Source organism: Dama dama, chromosome 30 (genome assembly GCF_033118175.1).
Source record: "Dama dama isolate Ldn47 chromosome 30, ASM3311817v1, whole genome shotgun sequence".
NCBI lineage: Eukaryota > Metazoa > Chordata > Mammalia > Artiodactyla > Cervidae > Dama > Dama dama.
The window spans coordinates 203,919-227,011 of NC_083710.1; positions in this window are offsets into that span (position 1 = coordinate 203,919).

Genomic DNA, 23,093 nt, shown 5'->3' on the forward strand with positions numbered 1-23,093 from the left:
GGGGTCCACGGAGCCCTTTCGTGTTGCTCCAGTGACGTCAGGATCCCTCTGGACTTGAGACAGTGATCTTGGGTTTTCTCTGGAGTGCCATCAAGGAAATCAAGGCTCCTTTCACGTTTCATGTGGAACACGGAATTGCTCTGCACGGAGTGCAGGGGAATCGGGTCTCATCTCGCTGCGAGGGGGAAGTCCTATGGTTTTTCTCGAGTTGCGGCCGGAACCTGGGGTATATTCTCGACTTACGACGGGGAGGGCCCTCCCAGACACGTGTTTGTTCAGCGACGTCAGGACTCCTTGCTAGGTGCGAAGGACACCTCGGGATTCTCCTCGAGTCTTGGCATGGCAATTGGGACGCGTCTCCACGTGAGGCGGGAGACCCAGGGTCCCTTTCCACGTGCCTCGGGATCCTGGGACTCCTATCCATTTTCAAGAGGAGTCAGGCATCGTCTCCTTTGGAAGCATTGTTCTGCACGGACCTCTCGAGTTTTCAAAGGCTGTGAGGCCTCCGGTCGCGATTAGGCAGAGAACTAGGTCTTTCTCTGTGGTCTTCACAGGGGATTCAGACATCCCTTCGTCTTGGGAGATGCAAGACGAGCCTTCCTTCACTTCACTGCAGGGATATCCGGCCTGATTTCGAGTCAGAGCATCTCGGTGTCCATTCCACTTGAGGCCAAAAACTCTGGGTCCCTCTCACATACATGTAGCTGAGAGAAGCCTCCTCTTGAGGTGCTTGTGGAAAGTTGGTATTCCTCTTGAGTCGAAGCCAGGGACTAAGCTCTCATCTCGAGTTGATTTGGGGTCCACGGAGCCCTTTCGCATTGCTCCAGTGACCTCAGGATCCCTCTAGACTTGTGACAGTGATCTTTGGTTTTCTCTGGATTGCCTTCAGGGAAATCAAGGCTCCTTTCACGTTTGATGTGGAACACGGAATTGCTCTGCACGCAGTGCAGGGGAATCGGGCCTCATCTCGCGGCGAGGGGGAAGTCTCATGGTTTTTCTCGAGTTGCGGCCGGAACCTGGGGTATATTCTCGAGTTACAACGGGTAGGGCCTTTTCAGACACGTGTTTGTTCAGCGAAGTCAGCACTCCTGCCTAGGTGCGAGGGACATCTCGGGATTCTCCTCGAGTCTTGGCATGGCAATTGGGACGCGTGTCCACGTGAGGCAGGAGACCCAGTGTCCCTTTCCACGTGCCACAGGGATCCTGGGACTCCTATCCATTTTCAAGAGGAGTCAGGCATCGTCTCCTTTGGAAGCATTGATCTCCGCGGACCTCTTGAGTTTTCAAAGGATGTGTGGCCTCAGGTTGCGATGAGGCGGAGGACTAGGTCTTTCTCTGTTGTCTCCACAGGGGATTCAGACATCCCTTCGTGTTGGGAGATGCAATACGAGCCTGCATTCAATTCACTGCAGGGATATCCGGCCTTACTTCGAGTCAGAGCATCTCGGTGTCCATTCCACTTGAGGCCACAAACTCACGGTCCCTCTCACATACATGTAGCTGAGAGAAGCCTCCTCTTGAGGTGCTTGTGGAAAGTTGGTATTCCTCTTGAGTCGAAGCCAAGCACTAACCTCTCATCTCGAGTTGATTTGGGGTCCACGGAGCCCTTTCGTGTTGCTCCAGTGACCTCAGGATCCCTCTAGACTTGAGACAGTGATCTTGGGTTTTCTCTGGAGTGCCATCAAGGAAATCAACGCTCCTTTCACGTTTGATGTGGAACACGCAATTACTCTGCACGCAGTGCAGGGGAATCGGGCCTCATCTCGGGGCGAGTGGGAAGTCTCATGGTTTTTCTCGAGTTGCGGCCGGAACCTGGGGTATATTCTCGAGTTACGACGGGGAGGGCCCTTCCAGACACGTGTTTGTTCAGCGACGTCATGACTCCTTGCTAGGTGCGAAGGACACCTCGGGATTCTCCTCGAGTCTTGGCATGGCAATTGGGACGCGTCTCCACGTGAGGCGGGAGACCCAGGGTCCCTTTCCACGTGCCTCGGGATCCTGGGACTCCTATCCATTTTCAAGAGGAGTCAGGCATCGTCTCCTTTGGAAGCATTGTTCTGCACGGACCTCTCGAGTTTTCAAAGGCTGTGAGGCCTCCGGTCGCGATTAGGCAGAGAACTAGGTCTTTCTCTGTGGTCTTCACAGGGGATTCAGACATCCCTTCGTCTTGGGAGATGCAAGACGAGCCTTCCTTCACTTCACTGCAGGGATATCCGGCCTGATTTCGAGTCAGAGCATCTCGGTGTCCATTCCACTTGAGGCCACAATCTCAGGGTCCCTCTCACATACATGTAGCTGAGAGAAGCCTCCTCTTGAGGTGCTTGTGGAAAGTTGGTATTCCTCTTGAGTCGAAGCCAGGGACTAAGCTCTCATCTCGAGTTGATTTGGGGTCCACGGAGCCCTTTCGCATTGCTCCAGTGACCTCAGGATCCCTCTAGACTTGTGACAGTGATCTTTGGTTTTCTCTGGATTGCCTTCAGGGAAATCAAGGCTCCTTTCACGTTTGATGTGGAACACGGAATTGCTCTGCACGCAGTGCAGGGGAATCGGGCCTCATCTCGCGGCGAGGGGGAAGTCTCATGGTTTTTCTCGAGTTGCGGCCAGAACTTGGGGTATATTCTCGAGTTACAACGGGTAGGGCCTTTTCAGACACGTGTTTGTTCAGCGAAGTCAGCACTCCTGCCTAGGTGCGAGGGACATCTCGGGATTCTCCTCGAGTCTTGGCATGGCAATTGGGACGCGTGTCCACGTGAGGCAGGAGACCCAGGGTCCCTTTCCACGTGCCACAGGGATCCTGGGACTCCTATCCATTTTCAAGAGGAGTCAGGCATCGTCTCCTTTGGAAGCATTGATCTCCGCGGACCTCTTGAGTTTTCAAAGGATGTGTGGCCTCAGGTTGCGATGAGGCGGAGGACTAGGTCTTTCTCTGTTGTCTCCACAGGGGATTCAGACATCCCTTCGTGTTGGGAGATGCAAGACGAGCCTGCATTCAATTCACTGCAGGGATATCCGGCCTTACTTCGAGTCAGAGCATCTCGGTGTCCATTCCACTTGAGGCCACAAACTCAGGGTCCCTCTCACATACATGTAGCTGAGAGAAGCCTCCTCTTGAGGTGCTTGTGGAAAGATGGTATTCCTCTTGAGTCGAAGCCAAGCACTAAGCTCTCATCTCGAGTTGATTTGGGGTCCACGGAGCCCTTTCGTGTTGCTCCAGTGACCTCAGGATCCCTCTAGACTTTAGACAGTGATTTTGGGTTTTAGCTGGAGTGCCATCAAGGAAATCAAGGCTCCTTTCACGTTTGATGTGGAACACGCAATTGCTCTGCACGCAGTGCAGGGGAATCGGGCCTCATCTCGAGGAGAGGCGGAAGTCTAATGGTTTTTCTCGAGTTGCGGCTGGAACCTGGGGTATATTCTCGATTTACGACGGGGAGGGCCCTTCCAGACACGTGTTTGTTCAGCAACGTCAGGACTCCTGCCTAGGTGCGAGGGACACCTCGCAATTCTCCTCGAGTCTTGGCATGGCAATTGGGACGCGACTCCACGTGAGGCGTCAGTCGCAGTGTCCCTTTCCACGTGCCACAGGGATCCTGGGACTCTTATCCATTTTCAAGAGGAGTCAGGCATCGTCTCCTTTGGAAGCATTGATCTCCGCGGACCTCTCGAGCTTTCAAAAGATGTGATGCCTCCGGTCGCGATCAGGCAGAGAACTAGTTCTTTCTCTGTAGTCTCCACAGGGGATTCAGACATCCCTTCGTCTTCGGAGAGGCAAGACGAGCCTGCATTCAATTCACTGCAGGGATATCTGGCCTTACTTCGAGACAGAGCATCTCGGTGTCCATTGCACTTTAAGCCACAAACTCAGGGTCCCTCTCACATACACGTAGCTGAGAGAAGCCTCCCCTTGAGGTGCTTGTGGAAAGTTGGTATTCCTCTTGAGTCGAAGCCAGGGACTAAGCTCTTATCTCGAGTTGATTTGGGGTCCACGGAGCCCTTTCGTGTTGCTACAGTGACCTCAGGATCCCTCTAGACTTGAGACAGTGATCTTGGGTTTTCTCTGGATTGCCATCAAGGAAATCAAGGCTCCTTTCACGTTTGATGTGGAACACGGAATTGCTCTGCACGCAGTGCAGGGGAATCAAGCCTCATCTCGCGGAGAGGGGGAAGTCTCATGGTGTTTCTCGAGTTGCGCAGGAACCTGGGTTATATTCTCGAGTTACAATGGGGAGGGCCCTTCCAGACACGTGTTTGTTCAGCGACGTCATGACTCCAGCCTAGGTGTGAGGGACACCTCGGGATTTTCCTCGAGTCTTGGCATGGCAATTGGGACGCGTCTCCACGTTAGGCGGGAGGCCCAGGGACCCTTAACACGTGCCACAGGGATCCTGGGACTCCTATCCATTTTCAAGAGGAGTCAGGCATCGTCTCCTTTGGAAGCATTGATCTCCACGGACATCTCAAGTTTTCAAAGGATGTGAGGCCTCCGGTCACGATGAGGCGGAGAACTAGGTCTTTCTCTGTGGTCTCCACAGGGGATTCAGACATCCCTTCGTCTTGGGAGATCTAAGACGAGCCTGCATTCAATTCACTGCAGGGATATCCGGCCTTATTTCGAGTCAGAGCATCTCGGTGTCCATTCCACTTGAGGCCACAAACTCATGGTCCCTCTCACATACCTGTAGCTGAGAGAAGCCTCCTCTTGAGGTGCTTGTGGAAAGTTGGTATTCCTCTTGAGTCGAAGCCAGGGACTAAGCTCTCATCTCGAGTTGATTTGGGGTCCACAGAGCCCTTTCATGTTGCTCCAGTGACCACAGGATCCCTCGAGACTTGAGACAGTGATCTTGGGTTTTCTCTGGAGTGCCATCAAGTAAATCAAGGCTCCTTTCACGTTTGATGTGGAACACGGAATTGCTCTGCATGCAGTGCAGGGGAATCTGCCCTCATCTCGGGGCGAGGGGGAAGTCTCATGGTTTTTCTCGAGTTGCGGCCGGAACCTGGGGTATATTCTCGAGTTACGATGGGGAGGGCCCTTCCATACACGTGTTTTTTCAGCGAGGCCAGGACTCCTGCCTGGGTGCGAGGGACACCTCGGGATTCTCCTCGAGTATTGGCATGGCAATTGGGACGCGTCTCCACGTGAGGCGGGAGACCCAGGGTCCCTTTTCACGTGCCACAGGGATCCTGGGACTCCTATACATTTTCAAGAGGAGTCAGGCATCGTCTCCTTTGGAAGCATTGTTCTGCGCAGACCTCTCGAGTTTTCAAAGGCTGTGAGGCCTCCGGTCGCGATGAGGCGGAGAACTAGGTCTTTCTCTGTGGTCTCCACAGGGGATTCAAACATCCCTTCGTCTTGGGAGATGCAAGGCGAGCCTGCATTCACTTCACTGCAGGCATATCTTGCCTGACTTCGAGTCAGAGCATCTCGGTGTTCATTCCACTTGAGGCCACAAACTCAGGGTCCCTCTCACATAGCTGCAGCTGAGAGAAGCCTCCTCTTGAGGTGCTTGTGGAAAGTTGGTATTCCTCTTGAGTCGAAGCCAGGGACTAAGCTCTCATCTCAAGTTGATTTGGGGTCCACGGAGCCCTTTCATGCTGCTACAGTGACCTCAGAATCCCTCTAGACTTGAGACAGTGAATTTTGGTTTTCTCTGGAGTGCCATCAAGGAAATCAAGGCTCCTTTCACGTTTGATGTGGAACATGGAATTGCTCTGCACGCAGTGCAGGGGAATCGGGCCTCATCTCGGGGCGAGGGGGAAGTCTCATGGTTTTTCTCGAGTTGCGGCCGGAACCTGGGGTATATTCTCGAGTTATGACAGGGAGGGCCCTTCCAGACACGTGTTTGTTCAGCGATGTCAGGACTCCTGCCGAGGTGCGATGGACACCTCGGGATTCTCCTCGAGTCTTGGCATGGCAATTGGGACGCGTCTCCACGTGAGGCGGGAGACCCAGGGTCCCTTTCCACGTGCCACAGGGATCCTGGGACTCCTATCCATTTTCAAGAGGAGTCAGGCATCGTCTCCTTTGGAAGCATTGATCTCCGTGGACCTCTCGAGTTTTCAAAGGATGTGAGGCCTCCGGTCGCGTTGAGGCGGAGGACTAGGTCTTTCTCTGTGGCCTCCACAGGGGATTCAGACATCCCTTCGTCTTGGGAGATGCAACACGAGCCTGCATTCAATTCACTGCAGGGATATCCGGCCTTACTTCGAGTCAGAGCATCTCGGTGTCCATTCCACTTGAGGCCACAAATTCAAGGTCCCTCTCACATACATGTAGCTGAGAGAAGCCTCCTCTTGAGGTGCTTGTGGAAAGTTGGTATTCCTCTTGAGTCGAAGCCAAGCACTAAGCTCTCATCTCGAGTTGATTTGGGGTCCACGGAGCCCTTTCGTGTTGCTCCAGTGACGTCAGGATCCCTCTGGACTTGAGACAGTGATCTTGGGTTTTCCCTGGAGTGCCATCAAGGAAATCAAGGCTCCTTTCACGTTTCATGTGGAACACGGAATTGCTCTGCACGGAGTGCAGGGGAATCGGGTCTCATCTCGCTGCGAGGGGGAAGTCCTATGGTTTTTCTCGAGTTGCGGCCGGAACCTGGGGTATATTCTCGACTTACGACGGGGAGGGCCCTCCCAGACACGTGTTTGTTCAGCGACGTCAGGACTCCTTGCTAGGTGCGAAGGACACCTCGGGATTCTCCTCGAGTCTTGGCATGGCAATTGGGACGCGTCTCCACGTGAGGCGGGAGACCCAGGGTCCCTTTCCACGTGCCTCGGGATCCTGGGACTCCTATCCATTTTCAAGAGGAGTCAGGCATCGTCTCCTTTGGAAGCATTGTTCTGCACGGACCTCTCGAGTTTTCAAAGTCTGTGAGGCCTCCGGTCGCGATTAGGCAGAGAACTAGGTCTTTCTCTGTGGTCTTCACAGGGGATTCAGACATCCCTTCGTCTTGGGAGATGCAAGACGAGCCTGCATTCAATTCACTGCAGGGATATCCGGCCTTACTTCGAGTCAGAGCATCTCGGTGTCCATTCCTCTTGAGGCCACAAACTCACGGTCCCTCTCACATACCTGTAGCTGAGAGAAGCCTCCTCTTGAGGTGCTTGTGGAAAGTTGGTATTCCTCTTGAGTCTAAGGCAGGGACTAAGCTCTCATCTCGAGTTGATTTGGGGTCCACGGAGCCCTTTCGTGTTGCTCCAGTGACCTCAGGATCCCTCTAGACTTGAGACAGTGATCTTGGGTTTTCTCTGGAGTCACATCAAGGAAATCAAGGCTCCTTTCACGTTTGATGTGGAACACGGAATTGCTCTGCATGCAGTGCAGGGGAATCGGGCCTCACCTCGCGGCGAGGGGTAAGTCTCATGGTTTTTCTTGAGTTGCGGCCGGAACCTGGGGTATATTCTCGAGTTACGACGGGGAGGGCCCTTCCAGACACGTGTTTGTTCAGCGACGTCAGGACTCCTGCCTAGGGGCGAGGGACACCTCGGGATTCTCCTCGAGTCTTGGCGTGGCAATTGGGACGCGTCTCCACGTGAGGCGGGAGACCCAGGGTCCCTTTCCACGTGCCACAGGGATCCTGGGACTCCTATCCATTTTCAAGAGGAGTCAGGCATCGTCTCCTTTGGAAGCATTGATCTCCGTGGACCTCTCGAGTTTTCAAAGGATGTGAGGCCTCCGGTCGTGATGAGGCGGAGGACTAGGTCTTTCTCTGTGGACTCCACACGGTATTCAGACATCCCTTCGTCTTGGGAGATGCAAGACGAGCCTGCATTCAATTCACTGCAGGGATATCCGGCCTTACTTCGAGTCAGAGCATCTCGGTGTCCATTCCACTTGAGGCCAAAAACTCAGGGTCCCTCTCACATACCTGTAGCTGAGAGAAGCCTCCTCTTGAGGTGCTTGTGGAACGTTGGTATTCCTCTTGAGTCGAAGCCAGGGACTAAGCTCTCATCTCGAGTTGATTTGGGGTCCACGGAGCCCTTTCGTGCTGCTCCAGTGACCTCAGGATCCCTCTAGTCTTGAGACAGTGATCTTGGGTTTTCCCTGGAGTGCCATCAAGGAAATCAAGGCTCCTTTCACGTTTGATGTGGAACACGCAATTGCTCTGCACGCAGTGCAGGGGAATCGGGTCTCATCTCGCGGCGAGGGGGAAGTCTCATGGTTTTTCTCGAGTTGTGGACGGAACCTGGGGTATATTCTCGAGTTACGACGGGGAGGGCCCTTCCAGACACGTGTTTGTTCAGCCACGTCAGGACTCCTGCCTAGGTACGAGGGACACCTCGGGATTCTCCTCGAGTCTTGGCATGGCCATTGGGACGCGTCTCCACGTGAGGCGGGAGACCCAGGGTCCCTTTCCACGTGCCACAGGGATCCTGGGACTCCTATCCATTTTCAAGAGGAGACAGGCATCGTCTCCTTTGGAAGCATTGATCTCCGCGGACCTCTCGAGTTTTCAAAGGATGTGAGGCCTCTGGTCTCGATGAGGCGGAGAACTAGGTTTTTCTCTGTGGTCTCCACAGGGGATTCAGACATCCTTTCGTCTTGGGAGATGCAAGACGAGCCTGCATTCAATTCACTGTGAGATATCCGGCCTGACTTCGAGTCAGAGCATCTCGGTGTCCATTCCTCTTGAGGCCACAATCTCAGGGTCCCTCTCACATACCTGTAGCTGAGAGAAGCCTCCTCTTGAGGTGCTTGTGGAAAGCTGGTATTCCTCTTGAGTCGAAGCCAGGGACGAAGCTCTCATCTCGAGTTGATTTGGGGTCCACGGAGCCCTTTCGTGTTGCTCCAGTGACCTCAGGATCCCTCTAGACTTGAGACAGTGATCTTGGGTTTTCTCTGGAGTGCCATCAAGGAAATCAAGGCTCCTTTCACGTTTGATGTGGAACACGGAATTGCTCTGCACGCAGTGCAGGGGAATCGGGCCTCATCTCGCGGCGAGGGGTAAGTCTCACGGTTTTTCTCCAGTTGTGGTCGGAACCTGGGGTATATTCTCGAGTTACCACCCGGAGGGCCCTTCCAGACACGTGTTTGTTCAGCGACGTCAGGACTCCTGCCTAGGTGCGAGGGACACCTCGGGATTCTCCTCGAATCTTGGCATGGCAATTGGGACGCGTCTCCACGTGAGGCGGGAGACCCAGGGTCCCTTTCCACGTGCCACAGGGATCCTGGGACTCCTATCCATTTTGAAGAGGAGTCAGGCATCGTCTCCTTTGAAAGCATTGATCTCCGCAGACCTCTCGAGTTTTCAAAGGATGTGAGGCCTCCGTTCGCGTTGAGGCGGAGGACTAGGTCTTTCTCTGTGGTCTCCACAGCGGATTCAGACATCCCTTCGTCTTGAGAGAGGCAAGACAAGCCTTCATTCAATTCACTGCAGGGATATCTGGCCTTACTTCAAGTCAGAGCATCTCGGGGTCCATTCCACTTGAGGCCAAAAACTCATGGTCCCTCTCACATACCTGTAGCTGAGAGAAGCCTCCTCTTGAGTTGCTTGTGGAAAGTTGGTATTCCTCTTGAGTCGAAGCCAGGGAATAAGCTCTCTTCTCGAGTTGATTTGGGGTCCACAGAGCCCTTTCGTGTTGCTCCAGTGACCTCAGGATCCCTCTAGACTTGAGACAGTGATCTTGGGTTTTCTCTGGAGTGCCATCAAGGAAATCAAGGCTCCTTTCACGTTTGATGTGGAACACGGAATTGCTCTGCACGCATTGCAGGGGAATCGGGCCTCATCTCGCCGCTAGGGGGAAGTCTCATGGTTTTTCACGAGTTGCGGCCGGAACCTGGGGTATATTCTCGAGTTACGACGGGGAGGGCCCTTCCAGACACGTGTTTGTTCAGCGACGTCAGGACTCCTGCCTAGTTGGGAGGGACTCCTTGGGATTCTCCTCGAGTCTTGGCATGGCAATTCGGACGCCTCTCCACGTGAGGCGGGAGACCCAGGGTCCCTTTCCACGTGCCACAGGGATCCCGGGACTCCTATCCATTTTCAAGAGGAGTCCGGCATCGTCTCCTTTGGAAGCATTGATCTCCGCGGACCTCTCGAGTTTTCAGAGGATGTGAGGCCTCCGGTCGCGATGAGCCGGAGGACTAGGTCTTTCTCTGTGGTCTCCACAGGGGATTCAGACATCCCTTCGTCTTGGGAGATGCAAGACGAGCCTGCATTCAATTCACTGCAGGGATATCCGGCCTTATTTCGAGTCAGAGCATCTCGGTGTCCATTCCACTTGAGGCCACAAACTCAGGGTCCCTCTCACATACCTGTAGCTGAGAGAAGCCTCCTCTTGAGGTGCTTGTGGAAAGTTGATATTCCTCTTGAGTCAAAGGCAGGGACTAAGCTCTCATCTCGAGTTGATTTGGGGTCCACGGAGCCCTTTCGTGTTGCTCCAGTGACCTCAGGATCCCTCTAGACTTGAGACAGTGATCTTGGGTTTTCTCAGGAGTGCCATCAAGGAAATCAAGGCTCCTTTCACGTTTGATGTGGAATACGGAATTGCTCTGCACGCAGTGCAGGGGAATCGGGCCTCATCTCGCCGCGAGGGGGAAGTCTCATGGTTTTTCTCGAGTTGCGTCCGGAATCTGGGGTATATTCTCGAGTTACGACGGGGAGGGCCCTTCCAGACACGTGTTTGTTCAGCGACGTCAGGACTCCTGCCTAGGTGCGAGGGCACCTCGGGATTCTCCTCGAGTCTTGGCATGGCAATTTGGACGCGTCTCCACATGAGGCGGGAGACCCAGGGTCCCTTTCCACGTGCAACAGGGATCCTGGGACTCCTATCCATTTTCAAGAGGAGTCAGGCATCGTCTCCTTTGGAAGCATTGATCTCCACATACCTCTCGAATTTTCAAAGGATGTGAGGCCTCGGCTCGCGATGAAGCGGAGAATTAGGTCTTTCTCTGTGGTCTCCACACGGGATTCAGACATCCCTTCGTCTTGGGAGATGCAAGACGAGCCTGCATTCAATTCACTGCAGGGATATCCGGCCTTACTTTGAGTCAGAGCATCTCGGTGTCCATTCCACTTGAGGCCACAAACTCAGGGGCCCTCTCACATACCTGTAGCTGAGAGAAGCCTCCTCTTGAGGTGCTTGTGGAAAGTTGGTATTCCTCTTGAGTCGAAGCCAGGGACTAAGCTCTCATCTCGAGTTGATTTGGAGTCCACGGAGCCCTTTCGTGTTGCGCCACTGACCTCAGGATCCCTCTAGACTTGAGACAGTGATCTTGGGTATTCTCTGGAGTGCCATCAAGGAAATCAAGGCTCCTTTCACGTTTGATGTGGAACACGGAATTGCTCTGCACGCAGTGCAGGGGAATCGGATCTCAGCTCGCGGCGAGGGGGAAGTCTCATGGTTTTTCTCGAGTTGCGGCCAGAACCTGGGGTATATTCTCGAGTTACGACGGGGAGGGCCCTTCCAGACACGTGTTTGTTCAGCGACGTCAGGACTCCTGCCTAGGTGCGAGGGACACCTCGGGATTCTCCTCGAGTCTTGGCATGGCAATTGGGACGCGTGTCCACGTGAGGCGGGAGACCAAGTGTCCCTTTCCACGTGCCACAGGGATCCTGGGTCTCCTATCCATTTTCAAGAGGAGTCAGGCATCGTCTCCTTTGGAAGCATTGATCTCTGCGGACCTCTCGAGTTTTCAAAGGATGTGAGGCCTCAGGTCGCGATGAGGCGGAGGACTAGGTCTTTCTCTTTCGCCTGCACAGCGGATTCAGACAACCCTCGTCTTGGGAGATGCAAGACGAGCCTGTATTCAATTCACTGCCGGGATATCCGGCCTTACTTCGAGTCAGAGCATCTCGGTGTCCATTCCACTTGAGGCCACAAACTCAGGGTCCCTCTCACATACCTGTAGCTGAGAGAAGCCTCCTCTTGAGGTGCTTGTGGAAAGTTGGTATTCCTCTTGAGTCGAAGCCAGGGACTAAGCTCTCATCTCGAGTTGATTTGTGGTCCACGGAGCCCTTTCCTGTTGCTCCAGTGACCTCAGGATCCCTCTAGACTTGAGACAGTGATCTTGGGTTTTCTCTGGAGTGCCATCAAGGAAATCAAGGCTCCTTTCACGTTTGATGTGGAATGCGGAATTGCTCTGCACGCAGTGCAGGGGAATCGGGCCTCATCTCGCGGCGAGGGGGATGTCTCATGGTTTTTCTCGAGTTGCGGCCGGAACCTGGGGTATATTCTCGAGTTACGACGGGGAGGGCCCTTCCAGACACGTGTTTGTTCAGCGACGTCAGGACTCCTGCCTAGGTGCGAGGGACACCTCGGGATTCTCCTCGAGTCTTGGCATGGCAATTGGGACGCGTCTCCACGTGAGGCGGGAGACCCAGTGTCCCTTTCCACGTGCCACAGGGATCCTGGGACTCCTATCCATTTTCAAGAGGAGTCAGGCATCGTCTCCTTTGGAAGCACTGATCTCCGCGGACCTCTCGAGTTTTCAAAGGATGTGAGGCCTCCGCTCGCTATGAGGCGGAGAACTCGGTGTTTCTCTGTCATCTCCACAGGGGATTCAGACATCCTTTTGTCTTGGGAGATGCAAGACGAGCCTGCATTCAATTCACTGCAGGGATATCCGGCCTTACTTCGAGTCAGAGCATCTCGGTGTCCATTCCACTTGAGGCCACAAACTCAGGGTCCCTCTCACATACCTGTAGCTGAGAGAAGCCTCCTCTTGAGGTGCTTGTGGAAAGTTGGTATTCCTCTTGAGTCTAAGCCAGGGACTAAGCTCTCATCTCGAGTTGATTTGGGGTCCATGGAGCCCTTTCCTGTTGCTACAGTGACCTCAGGATCCCTCTAGACTTGAGACAGTGATCTTGGGTTTTCTCTGGAGTGCCATCAAGGAAATCAAGGCTCCTTTCACGTTTGATGTGGAAAACGGAATTGCTCTGCATGCAGTGCAGGGGAATCGGGCCTCAACTCGCGGCGAGGGGGAAATCTCATGGTTTTTCATGAGTTGCGGCCGGAACCTGGGGTATATTCTCGAGTTACGACGGGGAGTGCCCTTCCAGACACGTGTTTTTCAGCGACGTCAAGACTCCAGCCTAGTGCGAGGGACAACTCGGGATTCTCCTCGAGTCTTGGCATGGCAATTGGGACGCGTATCCACGTGAGGCGGGAGACCCAGGGTCCCTTTCCACGTACCACAGGGATCCTGGGACTCCTATCCATTTTCAAGAAGAGTCAGGCATCTTCTCCTTTGGAAGCATTGATCTACGCGGACCTCTCGATTTTTCAAAGGATGTGAGGCCTCCGGTCGCATTGAGGCGGAGAACGAGGTCTTTCTCTGTGGTCTCCACAGGGGATTCAGACAACCCTTCGTCTTGGGAGATGCAAGACGAGCCTGCATTCAATTCACTGCAGGGATATCCGGCCTTACTTCGAGTCAGAGCATCTCGGTGTCCATTCCACTTGAGGCCACAAACTCAGGGTCCCTCTCACATACCTGTAGCTGAGAGAAGCCTCCTCTTCAGGTGCTTGTGGAAAGTGGGTATTCCTCTTGAGTCGAAGCCAGTGACTAAGCTCTCATCTCGAGTAGATTTGGGGTCCACGGAGCCCTTTCCTGTTGCTCCAGTGACCTCGGGATCCTTCTAGACTTGAGACAGTGATCTTGGGTTTACTCTGGAGTGCCATCAAGGAAATCAAGGCCCCTTTCACGTTTGATGTGGAACACGGAATTGCTCTGCACGCAGTGCAGGGGAATCGGGCCTCATCCAGCGGCGAGGGGGAAGTCTCATGGTTTTTCTCGAGTTGCGGCCGGAACCTGGGGTATATTCTCGAGTTACGACGGGGAGGCCCTTCCAGACACGTGTTTGTTCAGCGACGTCAGGACTCCTCCCTAGGTGCGAGGGACACCTCGGGATTCTCCTCGAGTCTTGGCATGGCAATTGGGACGCGTCTCCACGTGAGGCGGGAGACCCAGTGTCCCTTTCCACGTGCCACAGGGATCCTGGGACTCCTATCCATTTTCAAGAGGAGTCAGGCATCGTCTCCTTTGGAAGCACTGATCTCCGCGGACCTCTCGAGTTTTCAAAGGATGTGAGGCCTCCGCTCGCTATGAGGCGGAGAACTCGGTGTTTCTCTGTCATCTCCACAGGGGATTCAGACATCCTTTTGTCTTGGGAGATGCAAGACGAGCCTGCATTCAATTCACTGCAGGGATATCCGGCCTTACTTCGAGTCAGAGCATCTCGGTGTCCATTCCACTTGAGGCCACAAACTCAGGGTCCCTCTCACATACCTGTAGCTGAGAGAAGCCTCCTCTTGAGGTGCTTGTGGAAAGTTGGTATTCCTCTTGAGTCTAAGCCAGGGACTAAGCTCTCATCTCGAGTTGATTTGGGGTCCATGGAGCCCTTTCCTGTTGCTACAGTGACCTCAGGATCCCTCTAGACTTGAGACAGTGATCTTGGGTTTTCTCTGGAGTGCCATCAAGGAAATCAAGGCTCCTTTCACGTTTGATGTGGAACACGGAATTGCTCTGCACGCAGTGCAGGGGAGTCGGGCCTCATCTCGCGGCGAGGGGGAAGTCTCATGGTTTTTCTCGCGTTGCGGCCCGAACCTGGGGTATATTCTCGAGTTACGACGGGGAGGGCCCTTCCAGACACGGGTTTTTTCAGGGACGTAAGGACTCCTGCCTAGGTGCGAGTGACACCTCGGGATTCTCCTCGAGTCTTGGCATGGCAATTTGGACGCGTCTCCATGCGAGGCGGGAGACCCAGGGTCCCTATCCACGTGCCACAGGGATCCTGGGACTCCTATCCATTTTCAAGAGGAGTCAGGCATCGTCTCCTTTGGAAGCATTGATCTCCGCATACCTCTCGAATTTTCAAAGAATGTGAGGCCTCCAGTCGCGATGAGGCGGAGGTCTAGGTCTTTCTCTGTCGTCTCCACAGGGGATTCAGACATCCCTTCGTCTTGGGAGATGCAAGACGAGCCTGCATTCAATTCACTGCAGGGATATCTGGCCTTACTTTGAGTCAGAGCATCTCGGTGTCCATTCCACTTTAGGCCACAAACTCAGGGTCCCTCTCACATACCTGTAGCTGAGAGAAGCCTCCTCTTGAGGTGCTTGTGGAAAGTTGGTATTCCTCTTGAGTCGAAGCCAGGGACTAAGCTCTCATCTCGAGTTGATTTGGGGTCCACGGAGCCCTTTCGTGTTGCTACAGTGACCTCAGGATCCCTCTAGACTAGAGACAGTGATCTTGGGTTTTCTCTGGAGTGCCATCAAGGAAATCAAGGCTCCTTTCACTTTTGATGTGGAATACGGTATTGCTCTGCACGCAGGGCAGGGGAATCGGGCCTCATCTCGCGGCGAGGGGGAAGTCTCATGGTTTTTCTCGAGTTGCGGCCGGAACCTGGTGTATATTTTCGCGTTACGACGGGGAGGGCACTTCCAGACACGTGTTTGTTCAGCGACGTCAGGACTCCTGCCTAGGAGCGAGAGACACCTCGGGATTCTCCTCGAGTCTTGGCATGGCAATTGGGAGGCATCTCCACGTGAGGCGGGAGATCCAGGATCCCTTTCCACGTGCCACAGTGATCCTGGGACTCCTATCCATTTTCAAGAGTAGTCAGGCATCGTCTCCTTTGGAAGCATTGATCTCCGCGGACCTCTCGAGTTTTCAAAGGATGTGAGGCCTCCGCTCGCGATGAGGCAGAGAACTCGGTCTTTCTCTGTCATCTCCACAGGGGATTCAGTCATCCTTTTGTCTTGGGAGATGCAAGACGAGCCTGCATTCAATTCACTGCAGGGATATCCGGCCTTATTTCGAGTCAGAGCATCTCGGTGTCCATTCCACTTGAGGCCACAAACTCAGGGTCCCTCTCACATACCTGTAGCTGAGAGAAGCCTCCTCTTGAGGTGCTTGTGGAAAGTTGGTATTCCTCTTGAGTCTAAGCCAGGGACTAAGCTCTCATCTCGAGTTGATTTGGGGTCCATGGAGCCTTTTCCTGTTGCTACAGTGACCTCAGGATCACTCTAGACTTGAGACAGTGATCTTGGGTTTTCTCTGGAGTGCCATCAAGGAAATCAAGGCTCCTTTCACGTTTGATGTGGAAAACGGAATTGCTCTGCATGCAGTGCAGGGGAATCGGGCCTCAACTCGCGGCGAGGGGGAAATCTCATGGTTTTTCACGAGTTGCGCCCGGAACCTGGGGTATATTCTCGAGTTACGACGGGGAGTGCCCTTCCAGACACGTGTTTTTCAGCGACGTCAAGACTCCAGCCTAGGTGCGAGGGACACCTCGGTATTCTCCTCGAGTCTTGGCATGGCAATTGGGACGCGTCTCCACGTGAGGCGGGAGACCCAGGGTCCCTTTCCACGTGCCACAGGGATCCTGGGACTCCTATCCATTTTCAAGAAGAGTCAGGCATCTTCTCCTTTGGAAGCATTTATCTCCGCGGACCTCTCGATTTTTCAAAGGATGTGAGGCCTCCGCTCGCGATGAGGCGGAGAACGAGGTCTTTCTCTGTGGTCTCCACAGGGGATTCAGACAACCCTTCGTCTTGGGAGATGCAAGACGAGCCTGCATTCAATTCACTGCAGGGATATCCGGCCTTACTTCGAGTCAGAGCATCTCGGTGTCAATTCCACTTGAGGCCACAAACTCAGGGTCCCTCTCACATACCTGTAGCTGAGAGAAGCCTCCTCTTGAGGTGCTTGTGGAAAGTGGGTATTACTCTTGAGTCGAAGCCAGTGACTAAGCTCTCATCTCGAGTTGATTTGGGGTCCACGGAGCCCTTTCGTGTTGCTCCAGGGACCTCAGGATCCTTCTAGACTTGAGACAGTGATCTTGGATTTACTCTGGAGTGCCATCAAGGAAATCAAGGCTCCTTTCATGTTTGATGTGGAACACGGAATTGTTCTACACGCAGTGCAGGGGAATTGGGCCTCATTCAGCGGCGAGGGGGTAGTCTCATGGTTTTTCTCGAGGTGCGGCCGGAACCTGGGGTATATTCTCGAGTTACGACGGGGAGGCCCTTCCAGACACTTGTTTGTTCAGCGACGTCAGGACTCCTCCCTAGGTGCGAGGGACACCTCGGGATTCTCCTCGAGTCTTGCCATGGCAATTTGGACGCGTCTCCACGCGAGGCGGGAGAACCAGGGTCCCTATCCACGTGCCACAGGGATCCTGGGACTCCTATCCATTTTCAAGAGGAGTCAGGCATCGTCTCCTTTGGAAGCATTGATCTCTGCAGACCTCTCGAGTTTTCAAAGGATGTGAGGCCTCCGGTAGCGATGAGGCGGAGGTCTAGGTCTTTCTCTGTGGTCTCCACAGGGGATTCAGACATCCCTTCGTCTTGGGAGATGCAAGACGAGCCTGCATTCAATTCACTGCAGGCATATCCGGCCTTACCTCGAGTCAGAGCATCTCGGTGTCCATTCCACTTGAGGCCACAAACTCAGGGTCCCTCTCACGTACCTGTAGCTGAGAGAAGCCTCCTCTTGAGGTGCTTGTGGAAAGTTGGTATTCCTCTTGAGTCGAAGCCAGGGACTAAGCTCTCATCTCGAGTTGATTTGGGGTCCAAGGAGCCTTTTCGTGTTGCTCCTGTGACCTCAGGATCCGTCTAGACTTGAGACAGTGATCTTGGGTTTTCTCTGGAGTGCCATTAAGGAAATCAAGGCTCCTTTCAGGTTTGATGTGGAACACGGAATTGCTCTGCACGCAGTGCAGGGGAATCGGGCCTCATCTCGCGGTGAAGGGGAAATCTCATGGTTTTTCTCGAGTTGCGGCAGGAACCTGGGGTGTATTGTCGAGTTACGACGGGGTGGGCCCTTCCAGACACGTGTTTGTTCAGCGATGTCAGGACTCCTGCCTAGGTGCGAGGGACACCTCGGGATTCTCATCGAGTATTGGCATGGCAATTGGGACGCGTCTCCACGTGAGACGGGAGACCCAGTGTCCCTTTCCACGTGCCACAGGCATCCTGGGATTCCTATCCATTTTCAAGAGGAGTCAGGCATCGTCTCCTTTGGAAGCATTAATCTCCGCGGACCTCTCGAGTTTTCAAAGGATGTGAGGCCTCCGCTCGCTATGAGGCGGAGCACTAGGTCTTTCTCTGTGGTCTCCACAGGGGATTCAGACATCCCTTCGTCTTGGGAGATGCAAGACGAGCCTACTTTCAATTCACTGCAGGGATATCCGGCCTTAATTCTAGTCAGAGCCTCTCGGTGTCCATTCCACTTGAGGCTACAAACTCAGGGTCCCTCTCACATACCTGTAGCTGAGAGAAGGCTCCTCTGGAGGTGCTTGTGGAAAGTTGGTATTCCTCTTGAGTCGAAGCCAGGGACTAATCTCTCATCTTGAGTTGATTTGGCATCCACGGAGACCTTTCGTGTTGCTCCTGTGACCTCAGGACCCCTCTAGACTTGAGACAGTGATCTTGGGTTTTCTCTGGAGTGCCATTAAGGAAATGAAGGCTCCTTTCACGTTTGATGTGGAACACGGAATTGCTCTGCACGCAGTGCAGGCGTATCGGGCCTCATCTCGCGGTGAAGGGGAAATCTCATGATTTTTCTCGAGTTGCGGCAGGAACCTGGGGTATATTGTCGAGTTACGACGGGGTGGGCCCTTCCAGACACGTGTTTGTTCAGCGATGTCAGGACTCCTGCCTAGGTGCGAGGGACACCTCGGGAATCTCCTCGAGTCTTGGCATGGCAATTGGCCCGCGTCTCCACGTGAGGCGGGAGACCCAGTGTCCCTTTCCACGTGCCACAGTGATCCTGGGACTCCTATCCATTTTCAAGAGTAGTCAGGCATCATCTCCTTTGGAAGCATTGATCTCTGCAGACCTTTCGAGTTTTCAAAGGATGTGAGGCCTCCGGTCGCGATGAGGCGTTGGACTAGGTCTTCGTCTGTCGTCTCCACAGGGGATTCAGACATCCCTTCGTCTTGGGAGATGCAAGACGAGCCTGCATTCAATTCACTGCAGGGATATCCGGGCTTACTTCGAGTCAGAGCATCTCGGTGTCCATTCCACTTGAGGCCACAAACTCAGGGTCCCTCTCACATACCTGTAGCTGAGAGAAGGCTCCTCTTGAGGTGCTTGTGGAAAGTTGGTATTCCTCTTGATTCAAAGCCAGGGACTAAGCTGTCATCTCGAGTTGATTTAGGGTCCAAGAGCGCTTTGGTGTTGCTACAGGGACCTCAGGATCCCTATAGACTTGAGACAGTGATCTTGGGTTTTGTCTAGAGTGCCATCAAGGAAATCAAGGCTCCTTTCACGTTTGATGTGGAACACGGAATTGCTCTGCACGCAGTATAGGGGATTCGGGCCTCATCCAGCAGCGAGGGGGAAGTCTCATGGTTTTTCTCGAGTTGCGGCCGGAACCTGGGGTATATTCTCGAGTTACGACGGGGAGGGCCCTTCCAGACACGTGTTTGTTCAGCGATTTCAGGACTCCTGCCTAGGTGCGAGGGACACCTCGGGATTCTCCTCGAGTCTTGGCATGGCAATTGGGAGGCGTCTCCACGTGAGGCGGGAGACCCAGGGTCCCTTTCCACGTGCCACAGTGATCCTGGGACTCCTATCCATTTTCCAGAGGAGTCAGGCATCGTCTCCTTTGGAAGCATTGATCTCCGCGGACCTCTCGAGTTTTCAAAGGATGTTAGGCCTTCGCTCGCGATGAGGCGGAGAATTAGGTCTTTCTCTGTGGTCTCCACAGGGGATTCAGACATCCCTTCGTCTTGGGAGATGCAAGACGAGCCTGCATTCAATTCACTGCAGGGATATCCGGCCTTACTTCGAGTCAGAGCATCTCGGTGTCCATTCCACTTGAGGCCACAAACTCAGGGGCCCTCTCACATACCTGTAGCTGAGAGAAGCCTCCTCTTGAGGTGCTTGTGGAAAGTTGGTTTTCCTCTTGAGTCGAAGCCAGGGACTAAGCTCTCGTCTTGAGTTGATTTGGGGTCCACGGAGACCTTTCGTGTTGCTCCACTGACCTCAGGATCCCTCTAGACTTGAGACAGTGATCTTGGGTTTTCTCTGGAGTGCCATCAAGGAAATCAAGGCTCCTTTCACGTTTGATGTGGAACACGGAATTGCTCTGCACGCAGTGCAGGGGATTCGGGCCTCATCTCGCGGCGAGGGGGAAGTCTCATGGTTTTATTCGAGTTGCGGCCGGAACCTGGGGTATATTCTCGAGTTACAACGGGGAGGGCCCTTCCAGACACGTGTTTGTTCAGCGACGTCAGGACTCCTGCCTAGGTGCGAGGGACACCTCGGGATTCTCCTCGAGTCTTGGCATGGCAATTTGGACGCGTCTCCACGCGCGGCGGGAGACCCAGGTTCCCTATACACGTGCAACAGGGATCCTGGGACTCCTATCCATTTTCAAGAGGAGTCAGGCATCGTCTCCTTTGGAAGCATTGATCTCCGCATACCTCTCGAATTTTCAAAGGATGTGAGGCCTCCGGTCGCGATGAGGCGGAGGTCTAGGTCTTTCTCTGTCGTCTCCACAGGGGATTCAGACATCCCTTGGTCTTGGGAGATGCAAGACGAGCCTGCAGTCAATTCACTGCAGGGATATCCGGCCTTACCTCGAGTCAGAGCATCTCGGGGTCCATTCCACTTGAGGCCACAAACTCAGGGTCCCTCTCACATACCTGTAGCTGAGAGAAGCCTCCTCTTGAGGTGCTTGTGGAAAGTTGGTATTACACTTGAGTTGAAGCCAGGGACTAAGCTCTCATCTCGAGTTGATTTGGGGTCCACGGAGCCCTTTCGTGTTGTTCCAGTGACGTCAGAATCCCTCTAGACTTGAGACAGTGATCTTGGGTTTTCTCTGGAGTGCCATCAAGGAAATCAAGGCTCCTTTCACGTTTGATGTGGAACACGGAATTGCTCTGCACGCAGTGCAGGGGAATCGGGCCTCATCCAGCAGCGAGGGGGCAGTCTCATTGTTTTTCTCGAGTTGCGGCCGGAACCTGGGGTATATTCTCGAGTTACGACGGGGAGGGCCCTTCCAGACACGTGTTTGTTCAGCGACGTCAGGACTCCTGCCTAGGTGGGAGGGACACCTCGGGATTCTCCGCGAGTCTTGGCATGGCAATTGGTACGCGTCTCCACGTGAGGCGGGAGTCCCAGGGTCCCTTTCCACGTGCCACAGGGATCCTGGGACTCCTATCCATTTTCAGGAGGAGTCAGGCATCGTCTCCTTTGGAAGCATTGATCTCTGCAGACCTCTCGAGTTTTCAAAGGATGTGAGGCCTCCGGTCGCGATGAGGCGGAGAACTAGGACTTTCTCTGTGGTCTCCACAGGGGATTCAGACATCCCTTTGTGTTGGGAGATACAAGACGAGCCTGCATTCAATTCACTGCAGGGATATCCGGCCTTACTTCGAGTCAGAGCATTTCGGTGTCCATTCCATTTGAGACCACAAACTCAGGGTCCCTTTCACATACCTGTAGCTGAGAGAAGCCTCCTCTTGAGGTGCTTGTGGAAAGTTGGTATTCCTCTTGAGTTGAAGCCAGGGACTAAGCTCTCATCTCGAGATGATTTGCGGTCCACGGAGCCCTTTCGTGGTGCTCCAGTGACCTCAAGATCCCTCTAGTCAGAGACAGTGACTTTGGGTTTTCTCTGGAGTGCCATCAAGAAAATCAAGGGTCCTTTCACGTTTGATTTGGAACACGGAATTGCTCTGCACGCAGTGCAGGGGAATCGGGCCTCATCTCGCGGCGAGGGGGAAGTCTCATGGTTTTTTTCGAGTTGCGGCTGGAACCTGGGGTATATTTTCGAGTTACGACGGGGAGGGCCCTTCGAGACACGTGTTTGTTCAGCGACGTCAGGACTCCTGCCTAGGTGCGAGGGACACCTCGGGATTCTCCTCGAGTCTTGGCATGGCAATTGGGACGCATCTCCACATGAGGCGGGAGACCCAGGGTCCCTTTCCACGTGCCACAGGGAGCCTGGGACTCCTATCCATTTTCAGGAGGAGTCAGGCATCGTCTCCTTTGGAAGCATTGATCTCTGCAGACCTCTCGAGTTTTCAAAGGATGTGAGTCCTCCGGACGCGATGAGGCGGAGGACTAGTTGTTTCTGTGTGGTCTCCACAGGGGATTCAGACATCCCTTCATCTTGGGAGATGCAAGACGAGCCTGCATTCAATTCACTGCAGGGATATCCGGCCTTACTTCGAGTCAGAGCATTTCGGTGTCCATTCCATTTGAGACCACAAACTCAGGGTCCCTCTCACATACCTGTAGCTGAGAGAAGTCTTCTCTTGAGGTGCTTGTGGAAATTTGGTATTCCTCTTGAGTCGAAGCCAGGGACTAAGCTCTCATCTCGAGTTGATTTGGGGTCCACGGAGCCCTTTCATGTTGCTCCAGTGACCTCAGGATCCCTCTAGACTTGAGACAGTGATCTTGGGTTTTCTCTGGAGTGCCATCAAGGAAATCAAGGCTCCTTTCACGTTTGATGTGGAACACGGAATTGCTCTGCACGCAGTGCAGGGGAATCGGGCCTCATCCAGCAGCGAGGGGGCAGTCTCATTGTTTTTCTCGAGTTGCGGCCGGAACCTGGGGTATATTCTCGAGTTACGACGGGGAGGGCCCTTCCAGACACGTGTTTGTTCAGCGACGTCAGGACTCCTGCCTAGGTGGGAGGGACACCTCGGGATTCTCCGCGAGTCTTGGCATGGCAATTGGTACGCGTCTCCACGTGAGGCGGGAGTCCCAGGGTCCCTTTCCACGTGCCACAGGGATCCTGGGACTCCTATCCATTTTCAGGAGGAGTCAGGCATCGTCTCCTTTGGAAGCATTGATCTCTGCAGACCTCTCGAGTTTTCAAAGGATGTGAGGCCTCCGGTCGCGATGAGGCGGAGAACTAGGACTTTCTCTGTGGTCTCCACAGGGGATTCAGACATCCCTTTGTCTTGGGAGATACAAGACGAGCCTGCATTCAATTCACTGCAGGGATATCCGGCCTTACTTCGAGTCAGAGCATTTCGGTGTCCATTCCATTTGAGACCACAAACTCAGGGTCCCTTTCACATACCTGTAGCTGAGAGAAGCCTCCTCTTGAGGTGCTTGTGGAAAGTTGGTATTCCTCTTGAGTTGAAGCCAGGGACTAAGCTCTCATCTCGAGATGATTTGGGGTCCACGGAGCCCTTTCGTG